At 51.5% G+C, this 16,444-nt stretch overlaps 1 protein-coding gene across 1 annotated transcript in view; it reads right to left on the reverse strand.

Moving 5' to 3' along the window:
- Positions 1-16,444, reverse strand: part of LOC122364226 (titin-like) — a 94,097-nt gene that overhangs the window by 41,233 nt on the left and 36,420 nt on the right. The window lies entirely within an intron of this gene.

The following is a 16,444-nucleotide window of genomic DNA, read 5'->3' on the forward strand; positions in this document are numbered from 1 at the left end:
TTCAGCCAGGGCTCATGGAGCGCTGGGTGGTATAAATCAAATTGACCAGAACGCATAAAATCTCCGACACTGCACCCAATAAAGTGTGTACTACACACGCCGTTCGCTTTGGTGCTCGATGAGCGCATGTAAGCTGTCCAGCAACACACCAGACAGAATGCCTTAAACATAGACTGTACCGCAATACACCAAACAGAACGCCATATACAGACTGTCCCGCAGTATGTACTACAATGTACATACACCGAACGCCGTATACATAGGGTGCCCCACAGCACACCGAACACCGTAGACATAGACTGTCCCGAAGTACACCGAATGCCGTGTACACTGTACATAGACTGTCCCGCAATAAACGGAACGCCGTAAATGTAGACTGTACCGCAAAACACCGAACGCCGTATGCCTAGACTGTGCCGCCTTACACACACCATACAAAGCGCCGTATATGTAGACTGTCCCGCAATATACCGAACGCCGTATACATAGACTGTCCCGCTGTACACCGAACGCCGTATATGTAGACTGTCCCGCAATACACCGAACGCCGTATACATAGTCTGTCCCGCTGTACACCGAACGCCGTATATGTAGACTGTCCCGCTGTACACCGAACGCCGTATACATAGACTGCCCCGCAGTACACCAGGCGCCGTATATGTAGACTGTCCCGCAGTACACTGAACACCGTATACATAGACTGCCCCGCAGTGCGCCAGACGCACGCATTGCATCACAATCTAGTTTATGAATATTCATCATTATTCGCTGGCGAATAATGATGCGAATTAGCGAATTAGCTACTCCTTTTTCCGCTATTATCATGCCTACGTTAACTATTTTCCCTTATCATAAAACAAAACCCCGCCCCGACTAGAGGTTCAATGTCGACCGCACGCGCCGACGTCAGACGAAGAGCGATGAGTGAAGAGCGATGACGAAGAGCGATGAGCGATGAGTGACGGTGTCTGAAACAACACACCGTTCTCCGACAGACGGGCTCTGTTCCTCTCAGGAGCCAGGCCGGGCCAGGTCTCCCGGTCCAACATTTCACGCGCAGTGTGCAGGTCGCCAGACGCAGCCACCGACCCCGCCAGGTCAGCCGGTCGGATCGCGCCCCACCTGCGCCCTCCATTCCCCATAGGACCGCTGCCGCCCCTGGGACGGCCACACAGAGGCGGAGGGGGGGGGGGGGCGGGGGCTGTCGGCGCCGCCGGCCAGGCTGCCAAATGGCCGGCCCGCTCGGCCCCTGACGGAGCGCCTGTCGGGACAGTGACGCTAGAGCGGCGAAATTAGCGCCTCCGCGCTGATAACGGACACTTCAATGTCACCACGGGCATATTGCTGTATGTAATTCGGTGGCGATGATACTAACGCTCGCAACATCCTTTATGCACACACTGACTGGGTGGCAATAGTGCGGCGGCTGCTGAAGTGGCACTCCGCCAACACCGGCTTTGAACGGAACCAGCAGCGTCGGACGACTCTGCTCCAACAATGCCGGCCCCCGCCGTGTACCCGGGGCCTTTCCATCCTCCGGCACACAGGTGCTAATCAGCCGGGCAAACGGGCGCAGTGAATTGCACCGGGTCGGTCTGACTCGACAAACAAGCCCGACGTGCAGCCGCGGCAAACACGCCAGCGACCTGGCGGCTATCAACAATAGCCAGTAACTGCCACCAGCGGGCAACAACGCTGCGACCCCGCACGGCCAGCCGCGTGCTATGTAAAACCGCGCTATCCGCTAATTCTTAATAGTGCTTTCAATGAGCGCTTTTACGACTGTTATTCCTTTCAATTATTTAGACAGGTATAGGGGGTCGATAAGGCCGGATTAGATCACTGTCCCATTTAATATAGTTCCGCAATGGTAGTGAACTCCCCATCGTCACCGCTGCCCTGCGACTCTCTGCGCCCGGTGCGTGGCCTGTCACTCTCCACCGGCCGTCGGAGGGCCGCACGCAGCATACCCAACAGGTCACCACCGCTCTGCGGCGGACCGCACGCAGTACCCGCCGCTCTGGGTCGGCCGTCAGACCACCTGCGACGCCGCGGCGCCGTCCAAACAAACTGACCGCCGCGTACGGGCCGGGGCGGGCGGGGGGGGGGGTCGGCTCTGACCCGGCTCACAGGTATATACGACCGGTGTACGCCGCGGGCGGCGGAGAACGGGGAGACGAGGAGAGGGGAGAGGGGGCGCCGATGAAACATAGCCCGGTCAGCGGTGAGATGGCGTCTATTTCAGGAGGCTGAGGCACCGACGGGAAATGCCACAGCCCCCGCCCGCGGTGGCAACCGGAGGCCTCCTACATCGAACGGTGGCATTATACTGGAAAACTTCAATTAAACTACAAATGACTTTGTTGATTCAACTTTAAATCATGAACGAACACCAAATAACACATCTGCCCATGTCCTTGGTAAGCAAAACTAAAGCTTCGACAATGTTATTGCGAGGTTTTGAATGGCGTATATGTGGGGCATTGCAACAAGATACCAGCACCACCTCAAAGGCTAGCCCCAGGCAGTGGTCAGTCGTCTCCGCTGACGTCCAGCACGCCGACAGCAGCCTCCCGTCCCAAATCACTCCCCGGAAGCGTCTCACACATCACTCTGTTCCGCGGCGGCTCGTAAAGCTCATTTGTTTAACCCCATTTCTCGGCACCTGACGGGCGGGCTGCGGGCCCTCCGGCGCCGCGGCTGCGTGAGGCGCACTGGAGGGGAGCGGCGCGGCGCGGCGCCCTGCTCTCCCAGCCGGCCGTCTCAGCCAGTGACAGACGCCACTCGGCCGTGCAGAGAACGGCTGGGGGGGGGGGGGGGGGGCGGGGACCGGGAGCACGGCGGCCGCAGGGTGAGGTCTGCCGCTCTGTGCCTCTCAGAGCGCATCGGCCCACCCGCCCCAGACCGGCACCTTTGAGGGCAGCACGGCCCGAGACAGCCGTGAGAGGAGCCCTTCACTTCGGAGGGAGAGATCAAAGCGTGAGACGAACAGCAGTTCCCGGCAAAAAGATATTCAAAGGAGCGCGAGTGGGTGGCGCAAAAGATGACCGACAGACTGCTGTGAAGATTGAAAAGACGAAATAATTTATCTTACGGTAATTTATTCTCCCGTCTCCCACATCCAGCCAGAATCCAACTTATGCATGCTTATTCCGATATATCTTCCTCATTAACACCACAAGACACGAGCAAGGAAAAGTGTTATCCAGAGGGCCACTCCATTCAAACACCTTCCAACTCTGTCTGTTCCGGTAGCTATACAGACCCAGCGCGGGCAGTCCCAGTTGCTTCAGCCGCGCCGGCCGTCCCTGGCCGCCTGGAACCGCCGCTGGCCTCCGTCAACACGGTCGGGCCGCGCCGGCTGAAAGCGGTGCCGTCGTCGTACCGGCAGGTTGACGTCACCCGCTCCCTCTCCTCACACCCCAGACAGGGCATCGTCCCACACCGCCCATCCCTAGCCGCCGGTCATCGTCCCACCCAAACTCAGGAGTCCGCCCAGCCCCCAGATGTTTGTCCACTTGAAGCCCGTTCCCTAATCCCGACCTCACAGGAGTCAGGAATCATTCCTTCCCGAAGCCAAGCTGCCCTTCAGCTGGGAGGGCTTCCATCCCGCCCAAAACTCGGCCGCAGCCCTCGCTGAGCGCGGACGGGGCCGGGCCCGGCGGTGCGGCCGGCCGGACGCGAGTTACCTAAGTGTGGAACTACAAGTCGATTCTAGGGCTCTGATTGGTGACTTTGGTCGGGGGATGACGCTTATAGCATGACGTCACTCGCGTACTTGGCCGGACCAACGGCGCGGCGCAGGCGCGCCGAGCCAACCCAGAGGCTCTCAAACTCAATTGTACAGATCCTGCGCATTGAATGGCGAAACTTCGGCGAGTTCGCTTGAGTTTGGAAGCCCCTGCCAGATAACTGGAGACGGCCGGATTATTTGCTGGACAGTGGGCAGCGCAGATGGCGATTGACGGTGCCAAAAAGATGATAGGGAAAAAGGGGTTGAGACTTGAGCAGTGAATTATAAGCCTGTTGCATAGCTGAGTGGTAAATTGTAAAATACTTAAGGTTCGAAGAGATGCAGTGTAGTTTAGCCGACTCAGGGGCATTCTGCCGAGTTATGTAAGGCGGAAGGGTCGCAACTCGCAAGTCGTTTGTTTACATGATTGCCTGATTAAAATGTAAAGCGTATCTAATGTTTAGTTGATAATACAGCGAGGTTGGGCATCTGCTCAATCCATTTCTTCTCTGCAATAGTGCATTCGCCACTGTAATTCATTGTAAGAAGCACTGGGCTGCGCCGCCTGTTAATTATTCCGAAACCACCAGTGAATTGTCACAGTCACTCACAACAATACGAATCGTTCAGTCGTGCGCTGGGGGTCCGCCAAGTTTGAGTGTGCTGCAGAATGCAGACTGGACCGCCGAGAATATAACACTTCCGTCTCCCTGGGCGAGCGGCGCATTGGAGCCGAAGGAAACTGCTTCAGTTTTTTTTTGTGGGGAAGATACCCATGTTTGAAAATTATGTTCTGGAATGATGCGATAAGGAAAAGGACGGTTTCTTGAATTGAGGGCTGTGGAGAAGAAGCAGATTTTCTCATTTGCTACCCGATACAACGCGAAAAGACGCAAATGTTGCACATTGGGCTTAATAAGTCTAATAAAAGATAAGGGACTTCGTGAATCATGCCTAACTGACCGCGACCCAGTTATTTGCCACTGCAGGTATAGTAGGTACTAGGTAGGTAGATACTCATTTGTAAACAGAGCGTTCCACCAACCCTCGCCAGAAATTCAATCAGCAGTTGCTTATCTTAAAACGTTTGAGTGCACCTAACAACCTTTAAAAATGACGTCCTCCCTTTCAATGGTTCGTTCGAAGACACAAAGCCAGCATCAGCCAAGCTATATCGGAATCCATTGCGCAGTGTGTCGACTGTCGGATGTGCCCATCCACATAGCATAGCACACACTGCTAAATGCAGGTAAGCTCACCTACACATTAGGTATTCGAAGGACTTGATAGCTCAACACATGGAAGAAACGCATGAAATGTGATTAATAGCTGCAGCAGAAGTTTGGCGTCCGATGCCTCTTCGCCAAGTTAAGACCATGCCAATCTCGGCCAGTCTGCCGCCGCGCCGGCACTGGCCGTGGTGTGACGTCATCCGGCCGGCTCGGCGCTGGGTAGTTCCACACTTAGGTAACTCGCCGGCCGGACCGGCTCGGTTTACAGGTGCGCGCCCGGCCGACCCTGCCCGGCTGCACGGCCGCATACGGCCCGGGTACAGGGACCCGCAGTTGCTTCTGTACACACTAGTATTTCAGCGTATTCTTTGCCTGTGACACCGTTGGAGGCGAATTGGGAAATGATTGTGTGCTTATTAAAACCACCATCTGAAGGGCTTTAAACTGATGTGCTGCTCTCCTAATTCAGTGAACTTTTTATGGCTATATCAGCAAAACATTGTTTTCAGCGCTTTTTCCTGCCCCATTCCTTCTGAAACCTGGAACCGCTTATTCCGTTTACTCCTGCCATCTGACGATGGTCGTGCTGACTACTAGTTCCGGCGCTAGTTACTGCTCCAGTTTTGCACCCGGCACAAAGTCAGGCGGCACCGGGCCGTAACTCGACCAGGGAGGGTCGGACCGAGCCGACTGCCTGGGGCGCGGTTAGATCGGACGCCCTGCTGGGGAAGGGGACGGGAGTGAGGGGGAGGGGAGAAGGTGGTCACGTGGTCCGTCCAAGCTCGCAGACGGCCTGTCCTGCGCCCAGCCATCTTCCGTGATCCAAAATGGCACGAGAGCTGTGGAATTCCTGGAGGAGACGCTTCGAAAGCGAACTTCAGCAGCACTAATTTACCATATTCTGTGGAGATAAATGAATATTATCTTAATGCAGAAAAAATTATATGCCTAAGCTGTATAAGCTGTATCCTTTTAAAATTTGTAAATAGGATTATTTTTAGGGACTTATAGGTTTCGTATACACATGTGAATTGTGTTACATTAAGCCGTTTCGCTGTTATGGTTACTAACTGATGAGTTATCCTTTTTTCTCACAGGGAATGACAATACAATAATAATACGAATAAAACAGACGTTTCGCACAAAAAAGTGCCTCCGTCAGTGGCAAGAAATAAGTAATTAGGCATATATGTTTTCTTTCGATAAAATCGATGAAGTAGTTATTTTTGTTTTGTTTTTAAAGGTATATTTTCAGCAGTTCTTTAAGCACATCATGGAAGCTTATAAACATTTGTGTATTTTATCGGCAACCCGGCTGGCCAGACCGAGACGGTGCCGCATATAGTTCTCATCGATGTTAAACCTATACACTTATTTTTCTCCACTGACGAAGGCACGTTGTTGTCCGAAACGTTTGGTTTTATTCGCATTGTTTTTATATTGTCATTGTCCGTGAGAAAAACATACCCATATGGACTGGTCTCAGTTCATGTAGTAATTGTTGCATATAAATAACACAGATAAAATGAATATTAGCCCTCACCACACATATAAATACAGGTAGGTAGACCGCGCCCCCTGTTTTTCACCAATAAATCGCGGCAAAGCGAAGGATTGCGACGATTCTTTGGTGCCGTGGAGTTAATCAATTTTACAACTTCCCGGAAAATTAAATAGCCCTGATAATTTTTGCATCTTGTTTGATAATTTTATATCCCTGAACCAAATTACCTTTCACCTGTGATTATTTTTCTCAAGATCATGTCAGGCCAGAATAGCAATTGAAAGTCAGCGCACATATGTGTGTTTCCATAGTCGTTTCGTGATTAGCAACGTGACAACATGTGAAATATACTATCATCTAATGTTTGTCTCATTGATTGTTGTGGGTGCCAAGGTCACGTGAAACTCAGGTTAAGGTCATTTACTTGAAATGATCTCGGTTAACTTCCTTAAATTTACACCTTTTTACTGTGGTTTTTAGGAAGTGTTGGTTTGAAATTTAGCACTCATTTTAGCATTTGAAAACTAGGCATACTTAGGTATCAGTTATAGTGCCTATGCAATATGTTGCAAGGCTGTAAGTGCTGGTTAACATTCTATGGATAGCCGGTAGAACGCCTAATGGGTGATCTGGCGTGACCCGTCCTACCCCAAATGCTTTGATACATCATCTTTGATCAAAGCAAGTGCAAATTCGGAGTCAGAAGTACTGGTGTCAATCGGAACTTGAATCTTCGGAATTCCGATTTTGTGTCCAACTCGGAATTCGGTTGGACAATGACGGCAGGCGTTGGACATCTTTGGACAATCACTTGCTACACCTCAGCATTTTTATAAAGCAATCGTGTTTAACACTGATTGGCGAATAGAAAGCTCAGCTTTTGAGATGATTAACACATTAAAGCTGGTAATAGTACATTTAAAACAAATTAAATAACAGTGTTGAGTGTAAACTATTGCGTAGGTTTCGGACATCTTTGGACAAATGGCTGGCTTGGACATTTTTGGACGGACAATCGACGTAGGCATTGGAAATTGGACGGACACTGGACATACATTTTCTGAAACTGACACCACTAGTCAGAAGCAAGCCAAGTCCCAGCAAACTTCACTTGTAGAAATTCTAGCAGGACCCAATTTTCCGTGCTTTTGGGTTATTAACCTGATCTGGGAGGTCAACCAGTGACCTAGGATCTCAGCATTGACCAGGACATAAAAATAATTGGCTTTCTCTCGTCAGCGATGACCAGGGCCCTCAAATTATCGGATTTCTCTCGTCACGAGCAGCTCGCTCTTTTTTATTTTTCAGCGAAGCTCTGGCTATTCATGAATGGCTGAGGGTTTCTACGCCCCTCCGCTACATATAAGACGCTGAAAAGAAATACCTAAGTGGGTGAGGGTTAAATATCGATTGGTTTTTCAGTACCGAAGCCTGAAACACTTAAATTTACTTCGATAGCAGTTTTTAAGACCAACGAGCTCGAATACTACTTCTTGAACAATGTAAGCACCACATAAAATGAATCGTAAGAGAAGCGGCTCAAGATTAAGGAGCTATGAGACACTTAATAAAAAAACGGCATAGATTAGAAACTGCACCTAACTTGCACTGGTTTTTAAGCCTTTTCGTTGCAGACTGGTAGATTAAATTTTAGGATTGATTTAAGCTGATGCTCAAATGGAGCTATTCATTCGTCATTCATGCGACCATCCAATTCCATTCATAAAAGAAGCCAGTGACAAAATTGTTCATTTTAGATAAGTGTGAAATACAAACTCAATAAAAGTTTAATGATACGGCAAATTTGACAGCTTTTATAATGAACAGACAAACAACTTTAACAAATCAAAGTTGAGAGCCCCAAATAGGGGAGAGTGAGGTAAGATGAGCCAAGGGGCAAGTTTAGCCACCCTTTGTTTCTCAGCTCCTAAGTCCTATGGCGCTAATTGACTTGAGCTTCCATGTGCCGTTCGCTTACGATGCTGCAGTCTTTCACGTGAGACGGCAACGTTCTCACGCTCAGCACCCGGTAACATGTGGTATCGCCCCTGATAACTAAGACATGTTTTGCCTTTACAATGAGATGGTTGTTATCTGCGGTGCATGGTTATTTTCCTTAGCGGGTGTCATTAATCGAAAATGGCCACGGGTGGGGCAAGATGAGCCATTTTCACCTGGGGGAAGATGAGCCGGATAAGCCATTGTTGTCTCCGCTGTCGAAAACCAAACTGAGCTGCGCTTGTTTCTGCTGAATAAAAATGGTAGCAAATTGTTTTTCTTTGTTAATTACACAAGTTGTAAGTGATTTGCAGATTATCTGAAGGATAAAATGATTTCTTCCGTGATAGAAAATTGACGAGCTATTGGAAGGCTTAAAACAGCCACTTTTTGATGGAGGAAAAAAACTTTGCCATAAGTATCTATGCCATGGAGTAAATAAAAGAGCCCACTCTTCGCCGCGCCCGGGAAAAGAAAAGGTTCGCTTTTTCTATCCATGCTCAACTTTCCCCACGACGTGTCTCAGCTTACCCCGCCCATGAGGTAAGATGAGCAACGTGCAAGATGATTTTTGACGCAGCCTTTTCAGTACAAAAATAAGCGGTATGAAAAATTTCTGGCCACCATTACATGCGCAAATCACCAATCTGTCCGTCCAACCCGTAAACGCAGAAAAATTGTCAGGTTAGCCTGTAGCTTACGAAAACAAAAAGCGGCTCAACTTACCTCATTTTTCCCTACGTAACACTATTGAGGGCATTTTTTTAGGCCATCACAGTATTTGTCAACAATTGTTGTTTGGGGGGCTGGGGAGGGTGGTTACTGGCTCATAATCTGTCCCCCCCCCAAAAAAAAGAAAACGAAACCGACCATCCGCGAAAAGAATTATTGAGCTCAAACCAAGATGACGAATCGATTTATAGGTATGCAGGATGACTAACGATGCCACTTTTTGACTTCTTGTGTCAAATAAATTCCATCATCTGGATAGCACGTCAACATTCTATTTAACATTTTGCAACAAACGTATACTATTTGGCGCGACTAGCCTCATAAATGTTCTGAAACTAAAACCGTTTCTTCGCAATTAACTTGAACCACGTCATCCCAGCTTATGCACGAGAAAAATAAAATAATGCTTCAGGATCACTGGCCTGAATTCCAATGCTTAAAGTTTACTCAAAACCGGTGTGGCTGAGGCACTCTTCGCTACATCTCGTGACGGCCACCATTGTGTTGCATTTTTCGGTAAGCTATAAGTTAATAAGGAAAGGATTGGTGAATGGGTTGAAAACAGCCCTCACCCTCCACCCCCCCCCCCCCCCCCTCCTTCTTCTGGAAACATAGTAACCGAAAGATCTGGCGATGGTTTATCCACCTCCTCTGCCGCCGCGCTGCGAGGCCTCGATTCGTTCGGTATGTGGCTTCCTGAGCGGTCCTCCCCGGAGGCAAGGTGAAAGGTCATGTCCTGTATCAGAAATTTATACGTTGCTGAATATGTTTTATAGTTCTTCCAAGGCCTTGGACACCGTTTTATTATATCGGATAAGCATTGCAATTTCTTGTCAATCAATACATCTAAAGAAAACTTGATCATAATCTTATACTGCGGCAATTGTAGTTCTGCTTACGGTTGCCTCTTTATGATACGGGCCACCACCACCTCCACTGCGCTGGAGCTCTGGCGTTCTACCCCTCCCCGCTACGGACCGGCCCTCGGGCTAGGTGTGTTAGTACTGAGCGCAAACCTGTAGTAGTCACGTGACTTTCATTCACGTAGCGGGAACGGAAGCTATAGGCGATACCAAGGACGGGCTCTGGGGAGGCAACCGGCGCGGAAAAATAGCACGATTGTAGTTTTGGAAGAATATCTGTTGCGGTAAGAGGAATTATACAAAACATACGTCCTAGGAGCAAACATGTGTTATTCCTCCATACTTTGCACTACATTTCCTTTCTCCAATGGCCAGCACTTAGCAAATAATAGCGCAATTCTAAATTGGTAATATATGTGTACAGTAGCAACTGCGGGTCCCTGTACGGCGGGCCGGCCGAATTCCACTCCGCAGGTGCCCGGTGTCGCTGGCGGAGGGATGGTGCCGGGGGGGGGGGAAGAGGTGTCGGGGGCGAGGAGGCATTACCCAGACGGTGCGCCGACGAGCCTCTGAGAAAAAACGGGCTGAAAAACGGGCCGTCGACGGATGCAAGTAGGCGAGAAACTGGCGCGAGAGCCAAGATAAGGCGTGGTAATTAATCTGGAATGCTGGCAAATTTTACGTGCATTCCTTGGTAACAAGCAAAGCCAGAAGGCACGGTACACACTCATAAATTCAAGATTGGGGACGATACTCAACGACACGAAATAAAAGTCATGATAAGGGGTTATCGCAATAAATGCGGTAGTCGACGAACGAGACGAGACGGACGTCTGGTCCGTCGCACCACCGTCTCGTCCCCGTGCACACCACCAATGTGTCAACGTCGTCGACACTGCGGGCGGCGCAGACCCGCTCTATCCATCGCCGAGCCACTCAGCCGGACGACCAACACCCGACGCGCCTGCCTCTATTTGTTGTTGAATGTCGAGTGTTCCATGAAGTGCTCCTTGTTGCAATACAACGGCTATGTGAGTGAAGTCAGTTACGCGATCGATCCCCCATGGAGGCCTAGTTGAGACGCACGGGTAACATGAATTATTGGAGCGTGTAGTCTCGCACGGGGCACACCGTTGGTAACGAAAGAACACCGAGTAAGGTGGCCACATTATTCATTGACTGGTGCGCATTACGACCCATGACACATATACGAAATACATACTTCCGAATGTGATCCATGCGCTTAGCATGTGCGCTACCACGACTAAGCCATACCATGCAATAACCGCCCGGCTGGACAGCGAACATTACACCGGGGCGGCGTCAGTGATCGCGCATTCCGAGCCGACCGCCGTCACCGCCGCGCCCCGTGGGGCCGTGGGTGTGTGACAGCAGCGCCGATACATGGCGACTCGCCGCCCGCTCCGCCGAGACAGGCCGGCCGGGACAGGCGGCAGGCACAAACCTGGCGCCCTGCCCCGCGGCATGCGTCAGGCCGAAAACTCGCAGAAGTGGCCTGTCGGAGCCGCGGTGACGAGGGGAGGGCGGGGCCGCCGGGACGGCACCGAGAGCCCGAGCGCGGACTCGGAGATGGGAAGCTATCATGACGCTACTAGACGGTGGTAGTCGCTCGGCGACGGAGGTAGACCGGAGCGACACAGCGACCCCACCTGGCGGTAGAGTGGATCCGCTAGGGGCTCAGTGGGTCCCGCCCAGTGCAGACGGCCATGGGGAGCCCTGACCGGTCGGCCGGGCCGGCGGCTATTTATACCGCCGACGGTGAGCTCATAGCGGGCCGAGCCGGTCTCGGCCGGCACCTGCTGCGACAGGCCGGCCGGACTCTGACTCGGAGTCGAGTCAGAGTCCAGCGCCAAGTTTACATCCAGCTCGGAATTCGACAATGACTCGCCGCTGACGTAATGGCTGCTTCTGGACCCGCAAATCGAGTTTCCATTCCAAGTTCAACGTTTATTTTGAGTCTGACCCTTCAATGACATCATATTCTGTGGGCCCTCGCAGATGGTCTGGCTCCGAATGCAAAGTGTTTAGAACAGACTTCAACGAGGGCTTACTTTCATAAAGTAACTTTATAGCGACAGCCGCTACCTGCCGCAGACATCTGCCCGAACGAGCCAGATCAAGCAACATTCATAGATAGACGTAGGCCAGAAATCCGCTATGTCTGTGTGTGTATGAGTGCAGTACGGTCACTGCTGTTTGTCTCTGTGTAATACGGTGTCAGTCACCCAATCAGTGGTAGAACTGGCGTCGGCCGCCAATGTGTCTGTGAGTGGCACGGTAAGCGGAGCGATGCGAGATGCGACGGCGCCGCCCAGGCACTGCTATAAACAGCGCCCGGCGACCGACACCGTGCGGTCGTCCCCGCGCGGTCAGGGCCCGTTCGTCTCACACACTTACAGAGCGGTGGGAGACCGACGGGCCGGGCGATAGGGACAGGGAGCCGAGCTGTCAGTCGCCCCCTGCCACTGTCAGGATTGATCCAATGGCAGGGAGGAGAGCTGTCACCGAGAGGAGACATTCAGTTCAGTCCAAGGTGCCAGAGGTGGATGTAAAAGAAGGAACGCCGCACCTGAGCGGCGCTTAAAGCGAGAGTACTATTGAGGAAGATAGTGGTCTAGGTGTTGGTGACACGACGAGGGCCTATCAAAGACGAGCGTCGGGGGCTGCAAATGAAACAGGGTCATATTCCAGAAGCAAATGGGTCAAATCTCAAAATCATTCCCAGACGCCACCTTGCACTAAATTTCGGTCCGATGCAGGCTGACTCGACACCCTTAGCCTCGACCCCGGCTGACCTCAGCCCAGCCGGTCCGGTGCCCCGCGGCCGTACCTGCAGCAGGGCGATGACGATCCGCGTGGCGCCGCTCTGCACGGCGATCGTCGATAGGGTGGTGGGCACGCGCTGCTCGGGCCCCACCGACTCGAGCCGCCGGCCCAGCGGCGCCTGCTCCGCCTCCGTGGCCATCGCGCGCCGCTCGCCCTCGCCCTCTCAGGGAGCACCACCTGCCGCTGCGCCGGCTCGCCGCCCTGTCCACCCGAGCTGCGACCGGCCACGCCCGCCGCGCCGGCCGGCTATGATTAGACGCCGGCTGGCAGGAGCTGGTCGGCGCCGGCGCACTGCTCGCCGGACCGCCCCGGGGGCGCACTGCAGGCGCACCGCACCACCCGCAGCTCGACCCCGCCGCCAGGTGGCAGGGTGGGAGCTGAGAGCGGCCGCCAGGTGGCAGGGTCGGCGCCAAAAGCGGCCGCCAGGTGGCTGGGCCCTCGGCAGATCTGACCACCATGCACCCCCGTGGCGCTGAGATCAGTCTGTAGGACCGCTGGCCGGTGCAGATGGCGCAACAGCCGCCCCGAACCACTCGCTCGTCACCGCCCGCCCGTCAGCGGTCGCTAGACATTACATAGACAATCAGGTCGCAGTTCGCATACCCAACGAACGAATGTCAGCAATGGGAGGGGACCACTGCACTATGGTTGGAAACGGCCTCACGGATGGCCGTGGGCAATTTCGGAATATTTGTATATTTGGGGTGTCATTCTGTTGGAAATTGATGAAATGTTTTGAATTGGGCAGAAAAAAATTATTTAGTTGCGCATTTAGTCTCCATTATTGTACGTGGAATCGGGAGTTTCTGACAGTGACTTTTTTGGTGCGCCGTCAAAGGTTTAAACAACCGCGCTGGTGATAGCATGTGGAGTACCTCCATGACGTTGTAAAACTGGATTATTATATATCAAAATAATCCTTGTTATGTTGGCTATCGAGTGGAGTGACTCTTTTTCCCATGCGTGTTCAAAATCAGGAACGGCATTGCATTCTGTTTGCAGTGTCACCACAGCAATATTTGCAAAATTGCGTTTATGTTTCATTGGACATACAAAAAGTTCTCCATCGACCTCCATTGAGCTTTTTGGCAGAATAAATCGCTGTTCAATTCTGCGTAAGGGGAACGTAAAAGCAGACTGCGCACTTGTGCGCAAAATCGTCCGTGAAGCGTCATCTCCCGAGGCGTACCTACCCGTCGCTTCGTTAGCACCAGGTCGGCTCGTCAGTCTTGCAATCGCTTATCCTTATAAATGATGGTAAGAAGCAGGGTTGCGGAGTCGTGGTGGCGCCAAATCCGACTCCGACTACGACTCCGACTCCTGACTCGTTGCCATGACTCCGGCCGACTCTGTCTCCGACTCCGGACCCCTGCCAGTGTTTCGGAGTCGCGATGGAGCTGTTCCGATTCGGACCGACTCCGACTTCCACTGCGGGCTCCTGACCGACCCCGACTCCGACTCCGACTCCTGGCTCGTTGCCACGACTCTGGGCGACTCTGACTCCGACTCCGACTCCGACTCCGACTCTGACTTCGACTCCGCACCCCTCGTAAGAAGTAACTGCTCGCCCCTGCACCTGGAGTATGAATATCGTGCAAACGTGTATGGATATCCTGGAGTATGGATATGGATATCCACTGACAGAACAGACATACAGACATGCTGTAAACTCCATTACACTGCCAATACCATGGCAAATCAAATGGCTATCTATGGTTTTTGATCATCGTTCTACAGTTTCCAAAATCTTGAACTGAATGTTGGCAATTTCTCGTGACTACTTCACGACCATGACGCATGCATTTCTGAAATTGATCTTTTTTCAACCAGCCACGTACTCGTATGATAAAATGAATGTCACCATCGTGTTCTACGCCCAAAAGTACCCATAAAACATGTGTCATGCATGGGCTGCGGATAGGTACCAGTTTTAATTTTCGGGGTTATGTGCTTACCTGATTGACCTGACTTTGACCCTGGCCAGTGGCCTATGCTTGACTGACCCCTACATTGATCTGACACTCTTTTAGCACTTATATGAAGGGTTGTGACAGTTGTGACAGTTGTGACAGATTGTTTAGGACCAACTGATGACTGAATTTATTTAGGACCAACTGATGACGATATAATCGAAACGCGAAACGCGAGGCACCGATTGCGAGGTTCTAAAGTCCATGCTACTGAAAGCCCGATTTCAAGTGTTTGACCTGACCTTGACCCGACCTGTGACCTCGAAATTCAGCTTTAAAGTATTCATGTGAATCGTCTCGTCGCGTTCTTCTTTCGTTTGCCGCGCCTCGTGCGTTTCGCTGCGCCTATTTGTTCGCGAGTTATCGGCTGGGGGCGTTGAACGCCCCCCCCCCCCGGCAAACGGCGGATGGGGAAATACCCCAGCAACTGCCGGGTTAATCTGACGCATGTTTTGTCATTTGATCGTCATTTTATTTCTTACTTTTTTGCCTAATCTAAAAAAAAAATCATAAATACTCTTTCTCCAAATTTGTGACCCTTTATGACCAATAGTAAGACACTGTGCGTCACTACGTTGATATTTCTCGCCCTAAAGCATAACAACAATATCCATTCAGTAATAGCAGTATTCAAAACATGTTCAAAATGCCTCACGATATCGATAACATAACGAAAGACATAGGCGACTTATGACATACTTGCAATGATGACGTCACACACGCGTGACGTGACGTGACCTCGTCATTTCTGAGTTACTGTATGATGCACGAAAGACACTGGTATACCTATGCAAAGTTTCATCGCAGTCGGTCTACGCATTAACAAGTTATGGGCAAAACATTTTTTCGCGTTGACCCCCGGCCATCCGTGAGGCCGTTTCCAACCATAGTGCACTGGGTCACCAGGCCAGCCGCCCGCATTTATCACACTATGCGGGCTGGTGCTGATATGTATACAGCCAGGCGGTGATCCAATTAGCGGCGGTAGAATCGCTCAGTGAACACGGCCCAATCCCGCAGAAAGTCCGCTACCCGCCAGTGGATCAAACGCTCCCCGCAGGAGCGTGACGACACATTACGAGACTGATCTGAGCGACTCACCACGTGCCTGGAGCTGCGCTCGACTAGTAGCATTCTGGATAACATTCCAGCAATGGACATTGGAAGAGAAACTGAACGGCTTGACCGTGATAACATGACTCCGAGCTTCACAAACGCCACTTATCAGGACTGAATCTATGCAAATGATCCAGCTGCCTCCAACTGTGACTCGGGATCATCCAAAGTGCGATTTGAATAAACGTTGAAGGTAAACTGGTTCCAATGCTCGTATCTTTTCAAAGACTGTCAGCTGGGGCCAAGATTAACAAATATGTTTTGCTTAATTTGCTATAGACTGCCGTCGACTTCAATTTGTCGAGTGTTTCTAAAATGGCGTCAGACATTTCTGTTTTTATTTACACTGGCACCCGATACCCACTGCCTGTAGGTAACAGTTATGGTTGGCAGCAGGCAGACCCCAGCGCGAAATATCCCCAGATTACGGAGAGGCCACCATCGCTGGC

This window comes from Amphibalanus amphitrite, unplaced genomic scaffold, assembly GCF_019059575.1.
Source record: "Amphibalanus amphitrite isolate SeventyFive unplaced genomic scaffold, NRLGWU_Aamphi_draft 000662F_arrow, whole genome shotgun sequence".
Classification (NCBI taxonomy): Eukaryota; Metazoa; Arthropoda; class Thecostraca; order Balanomorpha; family Balanidae; genus Amphibalanus; species Amphibalanus amphitrite.